The sequence below is a fragment of the Mobula hypostoma genome, chromosome 8, assembly GCF_963921235.1.
Source record: "Mobula hypostoma chromosome 8, sMobHyp1.1, whole genome shotgun sequence".
NCBI classification, from domain to species: domain Eukaryota; kingdom Metazoa; phylum Chordata; class Chondrichthyes; order Myliobatiformes; family Myliobatidae; genus Mobula; species Mobula hypostoma.
Genome location: NC_086104.1, coordinates 27,995,582 through 28,011,748, shown reverse-complemented (window position 1 = coordinate 28,011,748; position 16,167 = coordinate 27,995,582). Strand labels below are relative to the sequence as shown.

Genomic DNA, 16,167 nt, shown 5'->3' with positions numbered 1-16,167 from the left:
CAACACTGGAAATTGAGGAGTTGTACGCTTCTGATCACACCTCTGTCAGATGCCTTTGAGATATACTGATAACCCCTTATATCCTTGGATCTAACTTTTTTTTTACCATGGAGCTGAAGCCCAGAGTAGTATTTGCAAATACTAAATCTGGAACCTGTATGTCAAGTATAAATAGGAAATTGGAATGCTTTTCCCTGTTACTGAGCTGTGATCGATGTGTTTCAGCTGAAAAAAAGTCTCTGCATTTACAGTCAACCTCTAACTTTGGAAACCAAGGAAGTTTTAAAAGGAGACACCAAGAAATATTACGAGTTGACTCTAGTCATGTAGTAGAACTGAGCTCATAATTTTTTCATTTACACCTGGTATTCCACCAGGGATAACAATGATCTACTGTACATTGAATAATACGATTCAGTGGACACAGATAGTCCTGGAGGAAGGAAAATGAATCACCACCATGTCATAATGTGCTGTGGAGGAGGCTTGCCACTTCATACAGTGAAAATAATATATTAACACCCAATGCAATTGAGATACTACAAATTATATGTGCCTGAGGAGGAGGACAAGATGTATTCTGTTCTGCAGGGTTACTGTGTCATAATTTGCTTAAGCAATTACTCTTAAGATCATAAACTTACTTCAGACAGTCATAATACCATCAGAAACTAATGCGTTTAAAAATATGCCTCAGTTGTGTTTCCTTTCCACGAAGTTTCCAGCAGAGTGAATTGGCAGCGAGAAACAAATTACAAGAGACACTGCTGTAGAGCTTGATTACCTCACTGACAAAAGGAGGTTCAAGCCAGGTTACTTCTGCCATGGCTGCTTAGTGTTGAAATTTATCTAGGGTTGCTTATGCTAAAGGGTTACCAGTAAAAGTCACCTCTTGATGTTCAATTCCGCTGACTTCAAATCAACCTAAATGCCATGATTTGAATACGATCACCAGCCTCCAACAAAGATAAGTTCTTCCCCTTAGTTCTTTTCCCTTTGGAAAGACAGCTAATAGTATAAAGATCATGGCATCACAGCAAAGAGAATGAAGTAATGCCAGGTTTGGAGTTTCCCCAAACCACAGAAACAAAGGGAAAGATAAGTAGGAAATTAGGTATATGAATGAGAGAAGAGGTAGGCACGCATCCCATCCTCCTGCTCTGCCATTCAATCAGGTAATGGCTGATCTTCCAGCACAGTGCTGCTTTCCTGTAGTAACCACATATCCTTCAATTATTTCGATGCCTACAAGATGCTAAAGGTTCATCACTCTCTGGGTAAAAACATTTGTTTTCACCTCCCGCCTGAGCATGGAGACTGCACAAAGATTTTGATTTTAATATGTTTACTTCACTGTAAATAGATAGATCTAAAATGTTCTGTGTTCTTCTGCTGTGATTTTTAATTGATACCTCCTCTACTAGGCTCCCCGTATGGGGAAAACTATTCAGAATCTGCCGATCCATTTTTGTTGGTGTGGGATCCAAGACTCCAGCTCAGGAGCTGATATTTACTGGGGTGTAAAATGCCAAAGACAAAGCTGCCTGAACAGTAGGAGGTGACTATTGCTTTAGCATGACCAATCACATGTAAGTTCATAGTCAGACTGGCTTGATCAGTGGATAATCTATAACATACAAGGCCAAAGATGTGGGACTTGTCAAAACCAGTATCAAGGAACTCCTAACTCTCTTCACATTTCTTCAGCTTAATGAACTGGTTTACTATTGATACACGTACAGTGAAAAGCTTGTCTTGCATACTGTTCATGTAGATTAAATCATTACAGAGTTCATTGGGGTCGAACAAGGTATAATAATAATAAAATGTAAAATAAAGTGTAACAGCTGCTGAGAAAATGAAGTGCAGGTAAACAATAAGGTGCAATCTCCAAACGAGATGGATTGAGAGATCAAGAGTCCATCTTATTGTACTAGGGAACCATGCAATAGTCTTGTAACAGCCAAGTAGAAGCTGTCCTTGAACCTGGTGGTATGTGCTTTCAGGGTTTTGGATCTTCTGCACAATGGAACAGGGCAGAAGCAGGTGGGGTGTTTCATTCTGCTGGCTGCTTTACTGAGGCAGTGAGAAGTGCTGACAGAGTCCATGGAAGGGAAAGCTGGTTTCCATGATGTGCTGAGCTACATCTGCAGCTTCTTGTTGCCATACCAAGCCATAAAGCATCCAGATAGGACTCTTTCTATGGTGTATTGATGAAACCTGGTGAGGGTCAGCATTATGGGGAGCTGGCATAATGCTAATATTCTCTCTAAGGTGTGCGCATGAGCGCACACACATCTTTTGCTACTAGTGCACAAAGGAATTTAATCTGCGCACAAAAGGTTGTCACCCTCTGCCTTGTTGACAAGTTAAGTATATTTCACGACTGTACAATCACATTTTCTTTTCCAGTTTTTGATGCAGGCGGTGTTGACAATATGGAGTTTGCAATGATTTCTCTGCAGACTTTATAACTGGCTTATTTATGCCATTTTTATTGAAGAAATTATTGATTCACTATGTCAAATTCCAATGAAGCAAAGGGCATGCAGCACAAAAGAATTGCTAGTTTATTTAAAGTGGAATGGCTTAATGGAACAGTAGAAACTGCTACACTGAAAGCTCATGAGGTCAGGAAAGTGCAGCTATGAGAAATATTTATGTACAGTACAGAAACGGGTGTGATCTGCATGTATTGATGCAATGCAAAAGTTACTGGAGAATGTGCAATTGGGAAGAAGTGGAGTTATATTTGGAAACTTGACTTTTTAAAGCATCATTTAGCAAGCAAATCACATATGCATGGTATGCAAAACCTCAAGTTCTTTTTGACAGTGTTTTGCTTGTGAATACCTCTACATATAAAACTTGGTGTGCACATGTTGTCACTGAGCAAAAATGTGCACAGCACAAGATTTTTGCACACACTGATCATTACAAATTAGAGGAAATATTGCATGCCACTCAAAGATATTACTACACATTGAGGAGCAGATAGGAAGACAGATTCTGGAAAGTTGTAATAATAACAGGGTTGTTGTGGTGGGAGATTTTAATTTCCCAAATATCGATTGGCATGTCCCTACAGCGAGGGGTTTAGATGGGGTGGAGTTTGTTAGGTGTGTTCAAGAAGGTTTCTTGACACAATATGTAGATAAGCCTACAAGAGGAGAGGCTGTACTTGATCTGGTATTGGGAAACAAACCTGGTCAGGTGTCAGATGGCTCAGCGGGAGAGCATTTTGGAGATAGTGATCACATTTCTATCTCCTTTACCATAGCATTGGAGGGGGATAGGAACAGACAATTTAGGGACGCGTTTGATTGGAGTAAGGGGAAATATGAGGCTATCAGGCAGGAACTTGGAAGCGTAAATTGGGAAATGTACAGAAGAAATGTGGCAAATGTTCAGGGGATATTTGCGTAGAGTTCTGCATAGGTACGTCCAATGAGACCAGGAAAGGATGGTAGGGTACAGGAACTGTGGTGTACAAAGGTTGTTGTAAATATAGTCAAGAAGAAAAGAAGAGCTTACGAAAGTTTCAAAAAACTAGGTAATGATAGAGATCAAGAAGATTATAAGGCTAGCAGGAAGGAGCTTAGGAAAGAAATTAGGAGAGCCAGAAGGGGCCATGAGAAGGCCTTGACGGACAGGATTAAGGAAAACCCTAATGCATTCTACAAGTATGTGAAGAGCAAGAGGATAAGATGTGAGAGAATAGGGCCAATCAAGTGTGACAGTGGAAAAGTGCGTATGGAACTGGAGGAGATAGCAGAGGTACTTAATGAATACTTTGCTTCAGTATTCACTACAGAAAAGGATCTTGGCAATTGTAGGGATGACTTACAGTGGACTGAAAAGCTTGAGCATGTAGATATTAAGAAAGAGGATGTGTTGGAGATTTTGGAAAGCATCAAGTTGTGGTTAAGAAAGCATACGGTGCATTGGCCTTCATCAATTGTGGGATTGAGTTAGGAGCTGAGAGGTAATGTTGCAGCTATATAGGATCCTGGTCAGACCCCACTTGGAGTACTGTGCTCAGTTCTGGTCGCCTCACTATAGGAAGGATGTGGAAACCATAGAAAGGGTGCAGAGGAGATCTACAAGGATGTTACCCGGATTGGGGAGCATGCCTTACGAGAATAGGTTGAGTGAACTCGGCCTTTTTCCCTTGGAGCGACGGAGGTTGAGAAGTGACCTGATAGAGGTGTATAAGATGATGAGAGGCATTGATCGTGTGGATAGTCAGAGGCTTTTTCCCAGGGCTGAAATGATGAACACAAAATGACAGAGTTTTAAGGTGCTTGGAAGTAGGTACAGAGGAGATGTCAGGAGTAAGTTTTTTACGCAGAGAGTGGTGAGTGCATGGAATGGGCTGCACGGAATGAGTTTCAGATCATCCACAGCACATACCCCCACCTAAATTCAGTTCCTTCTAAAACTCCAGACAGCCTTGGTGGTAGACTGCAAAATATGCCACCCAACAAAAACACATGTTTTTCTGGGCACATTTGAGGACATTTTCAATTCCTCACCTCCTTTTATTATATCTTCTCCACTTTCTTCCCTTTTAAGGTCACTTGGGCCATGCCATCTGGCATTTGCACATAGTTTCAACATAGTATGCACGAACTAGTAGGGTCAGGTGAATCTCCAGTGACTTGTCAGAACTCTGGTGGTGCAATTCTAATCGGTGGGAAGGGCGAAGGTGTCAGGAAATGATTAAGGGTTAATCCTTCCTTCAGTTTTTCCATCTTTTTCTTGTAAACTGCTTGCCTGACATGAGCAGCATATCCAACATAATTTTTGATTTGAGCAAACTGCACGCATGAACCTGCAGACTGTCTCCCTGGCATCACAGTGACCCATACAATGAATCAACCTTGTAGAATAAACCTGCCATCCTATTTCCTAGCCTGGTATTGAATAACAATCATGCGTAGAATTCATTTCTTGGTTGATGATGAAAATTCATTGAAAACTGTAGAAGCCTAAACAACTAAAACCTTGGGCATAGAAAAATAAACAGACGTGTTTTAAGAGGTGGGCTTTTCAGTGTGGATTTTCTGCTCAGATTCACCCAATTTTCAGGTACAAAATGAGCAAATTGGTTAAAGAAATTGTACAGGAACCCAATATACCAGATCGCTGCCTACTTTTGTGCATCTCTCCCGCAGCTGGGGAAATAGAGATCAGTATCATCCGCCTGTTTTCTTTATGTTACATTTTATGTTCTCTTCAGATACTCTCACACAAACCCCCACTTATAATTTCTGCTTCTATACTTGGTTTGATTTTAACACGTACTGTTTCCTTTCATTCATTTCTGTTTCAATCCTTCAATCACTCTGCTAAATTATGTGTAAATTGTCCTTGAAGGATGTTCGACATGAGCACATCAGTATGATATCTGGAATTGAAGGGTTAATTCAAATCTATAATTGAGAGAATTTTGGGTACTGATTCAATTAAAGGTTGTAGTGATCAATAGCAAAATGAATGAGGTACAGGATTCACATCTACAAACCAAGAAGCACGATGGAACTATGAATATAATCAAAACAGAACAGTTAAGTTGCAGAAACAGCAGCAAGCAGCTGTTTGCTGGACTTGAGAGAAGTGCACAGTAAAGTTCATCAGGGTTGGAACCAATGCCACTGCTTTTCTTAATAAGTATTAATGACATGGACTTGAGTATGCAGGACACAGCTTCTAACAGATGCCTCAAAATTTGGATATTTACTGAACTGTGAAAAGGAATGTAAAAGGAGAATGTTGATGGAAGGCTCAGATATGTGTCAGGTGAAACTTAACACAGGAAAATGGAAGGCTTAATGTTTCATTAGAAAGAGCAATCAAGACTGTAAGAGATAGGAGTGGAGTTAGGTCGTTTATCCCATCGAATTTGCTCCACCATTCCAGCATTGCTGACTTATTGTCCCTTTCAACCCCAATCTCCTGCCTCTTTCCTGCAATCTTTGATGCTCTTACTAATCAGGAACCTATCAACTTCCATGTTAGATATAGCCATTTATATTAAATGCAATATAAACTGGATGTACAATTTTAAAATGGGTACAGGAACGTAAACAATTGGGCAAATATATATATATATATAAGACCATAAGACATTAGAGCAGAATTAGACCATTTGGCCCATTGAGTCTTCTCCGCCACTCAATCATGACTGATCCAGTTTTCCCCTCCTCAACCCCGATCCCCAGCCATATCACCATAACCTTTAATGCCGTGTTCAATCGAAAACCTGTCAGGCTCTGCCTTAAATATACCCAATGACTTGGCCCCCACAGCTGCCTGTGGTAATAAATTCCACAAATTCACCACCCTCTGGCTAAAGAAAATTCTCCACATCTCTGTTTAAAATGGACGGCCCTCTTTCCTGAGGCTGTGCCCTCTTGCCCTAGACTCCCCCACCATGCAGATAGAGTCGTTTCTCCATCCTTTCTACATCTACTCTGTTGAGGCCTTTCAACATTCAAAAGTTTTCAATGAGATCCCTCTTATCCTTCTAAATTCCAGCGAGTACAGATGCAAAGCTATCAAACGTTCCTTGTATGATAACCCTTTCACTCCCAGAGTCATCCTCTGAACCTTCTCCAATGCCAGTACATCTTTTCTTAGACGAGGAACCCAAAACTGTTCACAATGCTGAAGGTAAGGCTTCTCCAGTTCTTGATAAAGCCTCAGCATCACATCCCTGCTCTTGTATTCTAGACTTCTTGAAATGAATGCTAACATTACATTTGCCTTCCTCACCACTGGCTCTACCTGCAAGTTAAGCTTAGGGTGTTTTGCACAGGGACTCCCTAGTCCCTTTGCATCTCAGATTTTTGGATTTTCTCCACATTTAGAAAATAGTCCACACATTCATTTCTACTTCCAAAGTGCATGACCATGCATTTTCAAACATTATATTTCATTTGCCACTCTCTTGCCCATTCTCCTAATCTGCTTAAGTCCTTCTGCAGCCTACTTATTTCCTCAACACTACCTGCTCCTCCACTAATATTCATATCATCTGCAAACTTGGCAATAAAGACATCAATTCCATCATCTAAATCATTGATATACAACATAAAAAGAAGAGATCCCAACACCAACCCCTGCAGAATACCACCAGTCACTGGCAACCAACCAGAAAAAGATCCTTTTATTCTCACTGACTGCCTCCTACTAATCAGCCAATGCTTGAACCATGCCAGTAACTTTCCTGTAATACTATGGGCTCCTAAATTGGTAAACAGCAACTTGCGTGGCAACTTGACAAAACCTTCTGAAAGTCCAAATATACATCTTCTGCAACCCCATTAACTATCCTACTTGTAATTTCCTTAAAGAACTCCAATAGGTTCATCAGGCAACATTTTCCCTTAAGCGAACCATGCTGATTTTGTCCTATCTTGTCCTGTATCACCAAGTACTCCATCACCTCATTCTTAACAATTGACCCTAACATCTTCCCAACCACTGAGGTCAGGCTAACTGGTCTATATTTTCCTTTCTGCTGCCTTCCTCCTTTCTTAATGAATGGAGTGACATTTGCAATTTTCCAATTCTCTTGCACCTTGCCAGAGTCCAGTGATATTTGAAAGATCATTTCTAATGCCTCCACATTCTCTAACGCAATCTCTTTCAGAACTCTAGAGTGCAGTTTTTCTGGTCTGGGTGACTTGTGTACTCTTAGGTCTTTCAGCTTTTAAGCACGTTCTCCCTTGTAATAGTAAATGTACTCACTTCTCTTCCCTCATACCCTCCAACATCTGGCACACTGCTATTGTCTTCCATTGTGAAGACAGATGCAAAATACTCATTTAGTTCATCTGCCATCTCCTTGTTCCCCATTATTATTTCTCTGGCCTCACTTTCAAATGGTCCTATATTGACTCTCATCTCTCTTTCATTTTTTATATTCTTGCTGCTCTGCTGACAGCCCTGCCAGCATCTCCTTCCACTTTACTTTGGCCAACTCCTCTCTCATACCACAGTAATTTCCTTTACTCAATTGTAATACTTCTGCATCAGACTTTACTCGCTCTCTACCAAATTTAAAGTTGAACTCAATCATATTGTGATCACTACCTCCTAAGGGTTCTTTACCTTAAGTTTCCTAATCACTTCCAGTTCATTACATAACCCCAGTACAGCTGATCCCTTGGAAGGTTCAATGACAAACTGCTCTAAAAAGGACATCTCATAGGTGTTCAACAAACTCACTCTCTTGCGATCCATTTCCAACGTCATTTTCCCAATCGACCTGCATGTTGAAATCTCCCCTGACTATCATAACATTATGCTTATCCGCTTAAGTCAATGAAATAATCAGGATAGGTTAAGAAAATGGATAAAAAATATACAGAATCTTGAGTTTCATGAACAGAGGCGTAAAGGACTAAAGGGGGGGAACTACTTGATGAAAATTGAAGGATTGTAATCATGTCTAAGCCACATACTTTAGAAAAGTTGTGAAAAAAATGGATAACTTCATTTAATTTCACTTATCCCATCCTTGAACTGTACTCTCACCCTATGGACTCAATTTCAGGGATTCTTCAACTCATGTTCTCAATATTTATTGCTTATTTTTATTATTTTTATTATTTCGTTTTTTCCTTTTAGTATTTGCAGAGTTTGTTTAAGTACATTGGTTTTTTTGCCCATCCTGTTGGGTGTGGGTTTTCATTGTTTATGTTTTGGTTATTAGATTTAATGAGTATGCCCACAAGTTAACAAATCTCAGGGTTGTATATGGTGACATATGAAGACGTCCTGGTCATCCACTGCGCCTAGTCTCATCTCCAGCCGTCTAGACTCTGTCTTGCCACTGGATCCAGATGGAAATTGGGAAGAGAGAGTGAGGCTGACACAGCGCAACTCTCCCTCACTTAAATCCAAATCACGCGCTAGTCTCGACACCACCATTATGGTTTCGAGGTCCTCATCGACGTCAACGATGGACGAACAACAACAACAACAACATATGGTGACATACATGTACTTTGCAAGCCATGAAGAGGATATAGAAGCAATTTGCTGGAATGATTCCAGACATTCAGGACATTCATTATGTTATTGAGTTTAAACAGCATGGAAGTGACCTTTTCAATTACTGTTTCGACTCCTCTGTTTTAAATATCTCTATTACATTCTCTCTTGACCCTTCTGTTGAAGAAAACAACTCTTTCTCAGATATATTCACAAAGTGGCAGCAGAGTGGTGCAATTAGAGTTAACATATAGTGGATAGCCAGCGCCTTTTCCCCAGGGCACCACTACTCAATACAAGGGGACATGGCTTTAAGGTAAGGGATGGGAAGTTCAAGGGGGATATCAGAGGAAGGCTTTTTACTCAGAGAGTGGTTGGTGCGTGGAATGCACTGCCTGAGTCAGTGGTGGAGGCAGATACACTAGTGAAATTTAAGAGACTACTAGACGGATATATGGAGGAATTTAAGCTAGGGGGTTATATGGGAGCCGAAGGGCCTGTACTGTGCTGTACTATTCTATGTTCTATGTTCTATATCATGCCACCAATGAACTGGGTTTAAACTTACCTCTAAACTCTCTATATGGAATTTAAATGTTTTCCTTGTAATCAGCTTTCTTCATGCATCCCAAAGACACTGATACTGGTAGATTAATTTGTAAATTGTAAATTGCCCCTAGTGTGCAGATGAATGGTAGAAAGAACCAAAATTATACAAGGAGAAAACTTTCTGCCAAGAGGCTTGAGAATCAGGGATGCAGAGGTGTTACGGACACTGATTGAATTTTGGTGTACAAAAGGCAGCAAGGTAAGTTCTTGAAAGAACTATGGTGAGAAGGAGCAAAGACAATGGGACTAGCTGGATTGTTCTTGTATGGAATCAGAATTGATTCAATGGGGTAAATTGAATAAGAATCAGCTCAGGTATTATATCACTGGCAAATATTGTGAAATTTGTTGTCTTGTGGCATCAACACAATGTAACACAAAATCTATAAATGTCAAAAAGGAATAATATATAATATGTAAATAAGTAGTGCAAAAAGAGAGCCAATAATAGTGAGGTGGTGTTCATGGGTTGGTTTACTTACTGTTCAAGAATCTGATGGCAGAGGGGAGGAAGTTGTTCCTAAAAAATTGAGTGTGTGTCTTCAGGTTCCTGTACCTTCTCCCCGGCAGTAGCAATAAGAAAAGGGTATGTCCTGGGTGATGGGGATCCTTATCAGAATCAGAATCAAGTTTATTATCACTGGCATGTGATGTGAAATTTGTTAACTTAGCAGCAGCAGTTCAATGCAATAATCTAGCAAAGAGAAAAATAATAATAATAATAATAAATAAAATAAAACACAATAAAAAAACAAGTAAATCAATTGAATAGATTTTTAAAAATGTGCAAAAACAGAAATACTGTATATTAAAAAAAAGTGAGGTAGTGTCCGAAGATTCAATGTCCGTTTAGGAATCAGATGGCAGAGGTGAAGAAGCTGTTCCTGAATCACTGAGTGTGTGTCTTCAGGCTTCTGTACCTTCTACCTGAAGGTAACAGTGAGAAAAGGGCATGTCCTGGGTGCTGGAGGTCCTTAATAATGGACACTGCCTTTCTGAGACACCGCTCCCTAAAAATGTCCTGGGTACTGTGTAGGCTAGTGCCCAAGATGGAGCTGACTAAGATCTACAGCCCTTTGCAGCTTCTTTCGGTCCTGTGCAGTAGCCCCTCCATAACACAGTGAAGCAGCCTGTCAGAATGTTCCCCATGGTACAACTGTAGAAGTTTTTGAGTGTATTTGTTGACATGTTGACATTTAGTGATGGATACTGCCTTTTTTGAGGCATCATGTTTTGAAGGTGCCCTTAATGTTGGGGAGGCTAGTGCCCATGATGGAGTTGAATGAGCTTGCAACCTTCTGCAGTTTTTTCCAATCCTGTGTAGTGGCCCCTTCCTACCAGATGGTGACGTAAATAGTTTGAAAGCTCTCCATAGTACATGTGTGGAAATTCATGAGAGTCTTTGGTGATATACTAATTATCCTCAAACATCTAATGAAATATAGCCACTGACATTCCTTCTTTGTAATTGCATCAATATGTTGGGCCCATGATACATCTTCAGATATGTTGATACCTCGGAATTTGAAACTACTCACCTTTTCTACTGCTGATCCAATGAGGACTTGTAAGTGTTCCCTCGATTTCTCCTTCTTGAAGTCCATATTCAGTTCCTTGGTCTTATTGATGTTGAGTACAAGATGGCTGTTGCAACAGCACTCAACCATCTGATCTGTCTCACTCCTGTACACCCCTTCATCACCATCTGAGATTCAGCCAACAACAGATGTGTCATTAGCATTTTATAGATGCCATTGAGCTATGCCTAGCCACATGGTCACGGCTGTAGACAGAGTAGAGCAGTGGGCAAAGCACATACCCTTGGTGCAATGGTGTTGACTGTCAGCAAAGAGGAAATGTTATTTCTGATCCACACTGACTGTGGTCCTCTGATGAGGAAGTTAAGGATCCATTTGCAGAGGGAGGCACAGAGGCCCAGGTTTTGAAGCTTATTGTTTGGTACTGAGGATCACTGCAGTGTTGAACATTGTGCTGTAATCAATGAACATTAGCCTGATGTAGGTATTGCTGTTGTCCAGGTGGTTCAAGGTCAAGTGGACAGCCAATGAGATTGATTCCACTGTAGATCTATTATGGATTCCACTGGGTCCAGATCCTTGCTTAAGCAGGATTTGATTCTGACCATGACCAAGCTCTCAAAGCACTTCATCACAGTAGATGTGAGTGCAAATGGGCGATAGTTCTCTCGGGCACTGGTATAATTGACGTCCTTTGAAGTAGGTGGAAACATCTGACTGCAGCAGAGAGAGATTGAAGATCTCTTTGAACACACCTGCCAGTTTGTTAGCACAGGTTTTCAATGCCCTACCAGGTACACTAACAGGTCCCGTAGCCTTGCAGGGGTTCACCCTCTTGAAAGATGTTCTGACAATGGCCTCTGAAACTGAGACCACAAATAGCCTCTTTCCATGTTGTAATGTTATTATAATTCTATGAATTCGAGGTTTGAATTCATCACTATGTTTTAGGCTTGGTTAGGTTTGAATTTTATCGACAAGCACCCATAAATGTTAATTTCTCCGTATTTTTATGCATTAGAGAAAATATATTTCCTTTGACAGCAAATGAAAGAAGAATGAAGGGGATGATTAGACAAACTTTTAAACAATGTAGCAAGTAACTTAAGAAGATTTCACACCTGTTAAATTTAGGCCAGCACCTGGTCTCTTGGGCTCAGAGAGCAAAGCATCTACAAAACGTTTGGCCTGCTCCACAACACAAGTTGGAGCCATGTTCACTAAACAAAGACACTCAAAATACTTCCTATCAAAATTAATTGTCCTTGGTAGAGTATGAATCAGTCTTACTGATGAAGAATGAGGCTTTCTCCTCATTCTCGTGCCAGGGACTTGACTCTGCTGCATCTTTCTGCACTGTCCTCAAAATGATCCTTGTCCCATTGCCTCGTGGTTCATTTGTAAATCATGCTGACAGCAGAAGGCACTGCGGCTACAAGAATGCAGTGGCAATTGCTGAGTAGCAGGGCTTCAGCCGTTTTGAACAGATAGCTCAATTCTCAAGCAACCAGGTATGAATTTATTGACTTGTGCCTTTTACCTTTTGACAAGTGATTATACAAAGCACTTAATAGTATACTGTCATCAATAAAAGTCTGCACCCCACATCACGAATATTGTGCAATGTTGAAAATTAAAATGGATGAAAGTCTAAAATGTCTAAAAGTAATCAATATTATTTTGCTCCTATTGAGCTTATTGCAAATAAAAATTGAATTAAGCCAAGCCTGTATGAACACATCAGGTTGTTGTCTGAAATGAGACTCACATTAGAGCAACTCTGCACCTGCATGAGAACCAGACACTTGGAAAATAGGGACATCTGCCTGAATTGGGAATTTTGCTGATATATTAAATTAGCCAGTGCCATCCTAAATGCAAATACTCAGGTGAGGTGTCATGAATATTTGCTCCCTTGTGTGTCTATGGAGGTGTAATTAAAGTTTTTTTCTAATTTAAAGAAACAACAATATGTTCTGTCCTCATGACATTTCTGGGCTCTTTTACTTTGGGGAACCCATGATCGCTTAATTACTAATTTGTTATCAACTGCTCTGTTGCCACCAAGTATGTTTCTTGGTGGAAATCCTAAATCTCAGGTTTATGGGACACTAAGAGCAAAAGCTACAGAAAGGTAGCACCAACCTGAAATTCCTCATGGTCTCATACGGAAAGGTGATGATACTCCCAAACAGAGAATTGTGTTCTTGCTTCATCCTGGGGAAGATTACTACATGCTAATATTGCATATGCTTATACCAGATATGTGACCTGACCCAATGGTCCCAAAGTTCTGAATGTAGGGTTCTTTCAAACAAATCCACGGAACCTGGTATTATTTTCAGTGAAGCTGTAGGAAAGAACACGTGATGAATTAATAATAGCCACCATTGCTAAACAACAAGGATTCATTCAGTTCTCTGCAGGTAATAATTTACCTACTAGGTAATATCCCCTGACTGCATTCCTAAGTCAGCGGCAGCTGATATACAGTTCTGTGATCTGCATGCACTGGCTACCCCAAGCTGATTGCAGCAAGCAGCAGCAACTGTCAGTAGGAGTGTCAAAAAACTCTGCTTTCTTCTGGTTGCTGGGAAGGAAACCCTATCACTCTCACTGTGATTGCTACCTGGCATGTAACATGTCAGAACTATATAGTACGGCTTTGTGATGAGCTCTTCTGTCTTAATATTTAAGTTTGCTGATGACACAACAATTGTAGGCCGTATCTCGGGTAATGGTGAGTTTGAGTACAGAGAGGAAATTAAGAACCTGGTGGCATGGTGCGAAGGCAGTAACCTATCCCTCAACGTCAGCAAGACGAATGAATTGGTTGTCGACTTCAGGAGTAGCGGACCACACGACCCAATTTACATCAGTAGTGCGCAAGTGGAACAAGTCAAAAGCTTTAAGTTTCTTGGGGTCAATATCATAAATGACCTGACAGTCCAACCAAGCAGACTTCACTGCCAAGAAGGCCCACCAGCGCCTTTACTTCCTGAGAAAACTAAAGAAATTTGGCCTGTCCCCTAAAACCCTCACTAACTTTTATAGTTGCACCATAGAAAGCATTCTTCTAGGGTGCATCACAACCTGGTATGGAAGTTGTCCTGTCCAAGACCGAAAGAAGCTGCAGAAGATCGTGAACACGGTACAGCACATCACACAAACCCATCTTCCGTCCTTGGACTCACTTTACACCACACGCTGTCGGAGCAGTGCTGCCAAGATAATCAAGGACACAACCCACCCAGCCAACACACTTTTCATCCCTCTTCCCTCCGGGAGAAGGCTCAGGAGCTTGAAGACTCATACGGCTAGATTTGGGAACAGCTTCTTTCCGACTGTGATAAGACTGCTGAACGGATCCTGACCCGGATCTGGGCCATACCCTCCAAATATCCGGACCTGCCTCTCGTTTTTTTTGCACTACCGTACTTTCCATTTTTCTATTTTCTATTTATGATTTATCATCTAAATTTTTAATATTTACTAATTTTTACTATTTTTAATATTTCTAATATTTAATATTTGTAATCCAGGGAGCGGGAAGTACAGAATCAAATATTGCTGTGATGATTGTACATTCTAGTATCGATTGTTTGGCGACAATAAAGTATAAAGTATAAATGTATGCCCATGTTTTGGGTTTCAATCCACGTCGATTTTGATTTTGACTTCCACATTTGAAAAAAAAGTCCCAATCATTCTGACTAATCAATGGCATTGGCATGCGAAATTCAACAGAAAATATAAAAAATCTCTAGATTCCATTCTCTGGCTCAAATTTCAGCCATATGTCCCTATTGTACAAGCACAATAACAAAGGGCTGTTTGCACGAATTGATTGGCCCCCCATTCTGTTGATCCATAGTAAGTACAAGATGTTCAAATTCAAAGCTTCTGTTATTTTCCTGTGGCATTATATATTTACTCACCAAACTATTCTGAAAGCTACCTACTGAGTTCTACATGATATTAAGTACCAGCCATCAAAATTACAGTGTAACTAATATGGTATCCATTAGTCTTGTGAGATCATGGATCTGCGCCTGGAAAGTCTTCACTCTCCAGGGTGCAGGCCTGGGCAAGGTTGTATGGCAGACTGGCAGTTACCCATGCTGCAAGTCTCCCCCCTCCATGAAACCAATGTTGTCCAAGGGAAGGGCAAGGGCCAATATAGCTTGGTACCGGTGTCGTCGCAGAGCAATATGTGGTTAAGTGCCTTGCTCAAGGCAACAACACGTTACCTCGGCTGGGGCTCGAACTCACAACCTTCAGGTCGCTAGTCGAATGCCTTCACCACTTGGCCACGTGCCCACACAACTAATATGGTAGGCACGCACAATAGATTGATAAAGTAGCTGATAGGGAAGGCAATTTGTTTCTAATCAAGTGCTTTGAATAAAGGTAACAAATACAGGACTTAAATTGTTATATTTGAATGCATGCAGTATGCAGAATATCTTGTAGCACAGTTACAGACTGGCAGGTATGATATTGTGGGCATCACTGAGTCATGGCTGAACGAAAATTATAGTTGGGAGCTTAACATCCAAGGATTGGATTAACATCTATGTTAAAAGGACAGGCAAGTATGCAGAGGGGGTGGCATAACTCTGTTGATAAAAAATGCAATCAAATTCTTATAAAGAGGTGACATAGAATCTGAAAATGTAGAGACCTTGTGGCTAGAGTAAAGAAACTGCAATGGTTAAAGAGACCTTGATAGGAGTTATGTACAGGCCTCTGAACAGTAGCCAGGATATAGGTTTCAAATGACAACAGAAATAGAAAAGTCATTTCAAAAGGATGATATTATGATAGTTATGGGGGATTTCAATATGCATGTAGATTCGGAAAATTAGGTTGGTGCTGGATCCTAAGAGAAACAATTTGGAGAATGCTAATGAGAGAGCTTTTTAGAGCAGCTTATTGTCGAGCCCACTAGGGGGTCAACTATTCTGGATTGGGTGTTGTGTAATAAACCGGATTTGGTTAGGGGTTTAAGAAAGAG

The 16,167-nt window shown here is 40.6% G+C and overlaps 1 protein-coding gene across 3 annotated transcripts in view; it reads right to left on the bottom strand.

The window, feature by feature from the left end:
• The window catches only part of LOC134350426 (ALK tyrosine kinase receptor-like), a 1,308,522-nt gene that overhangs the window by 585,506 nt on the left and 706,849 nt on the right, over window positions 1–16,167 (bottom strand). The gene's annotated exons all lie outside the window — the stretch shown is intronic.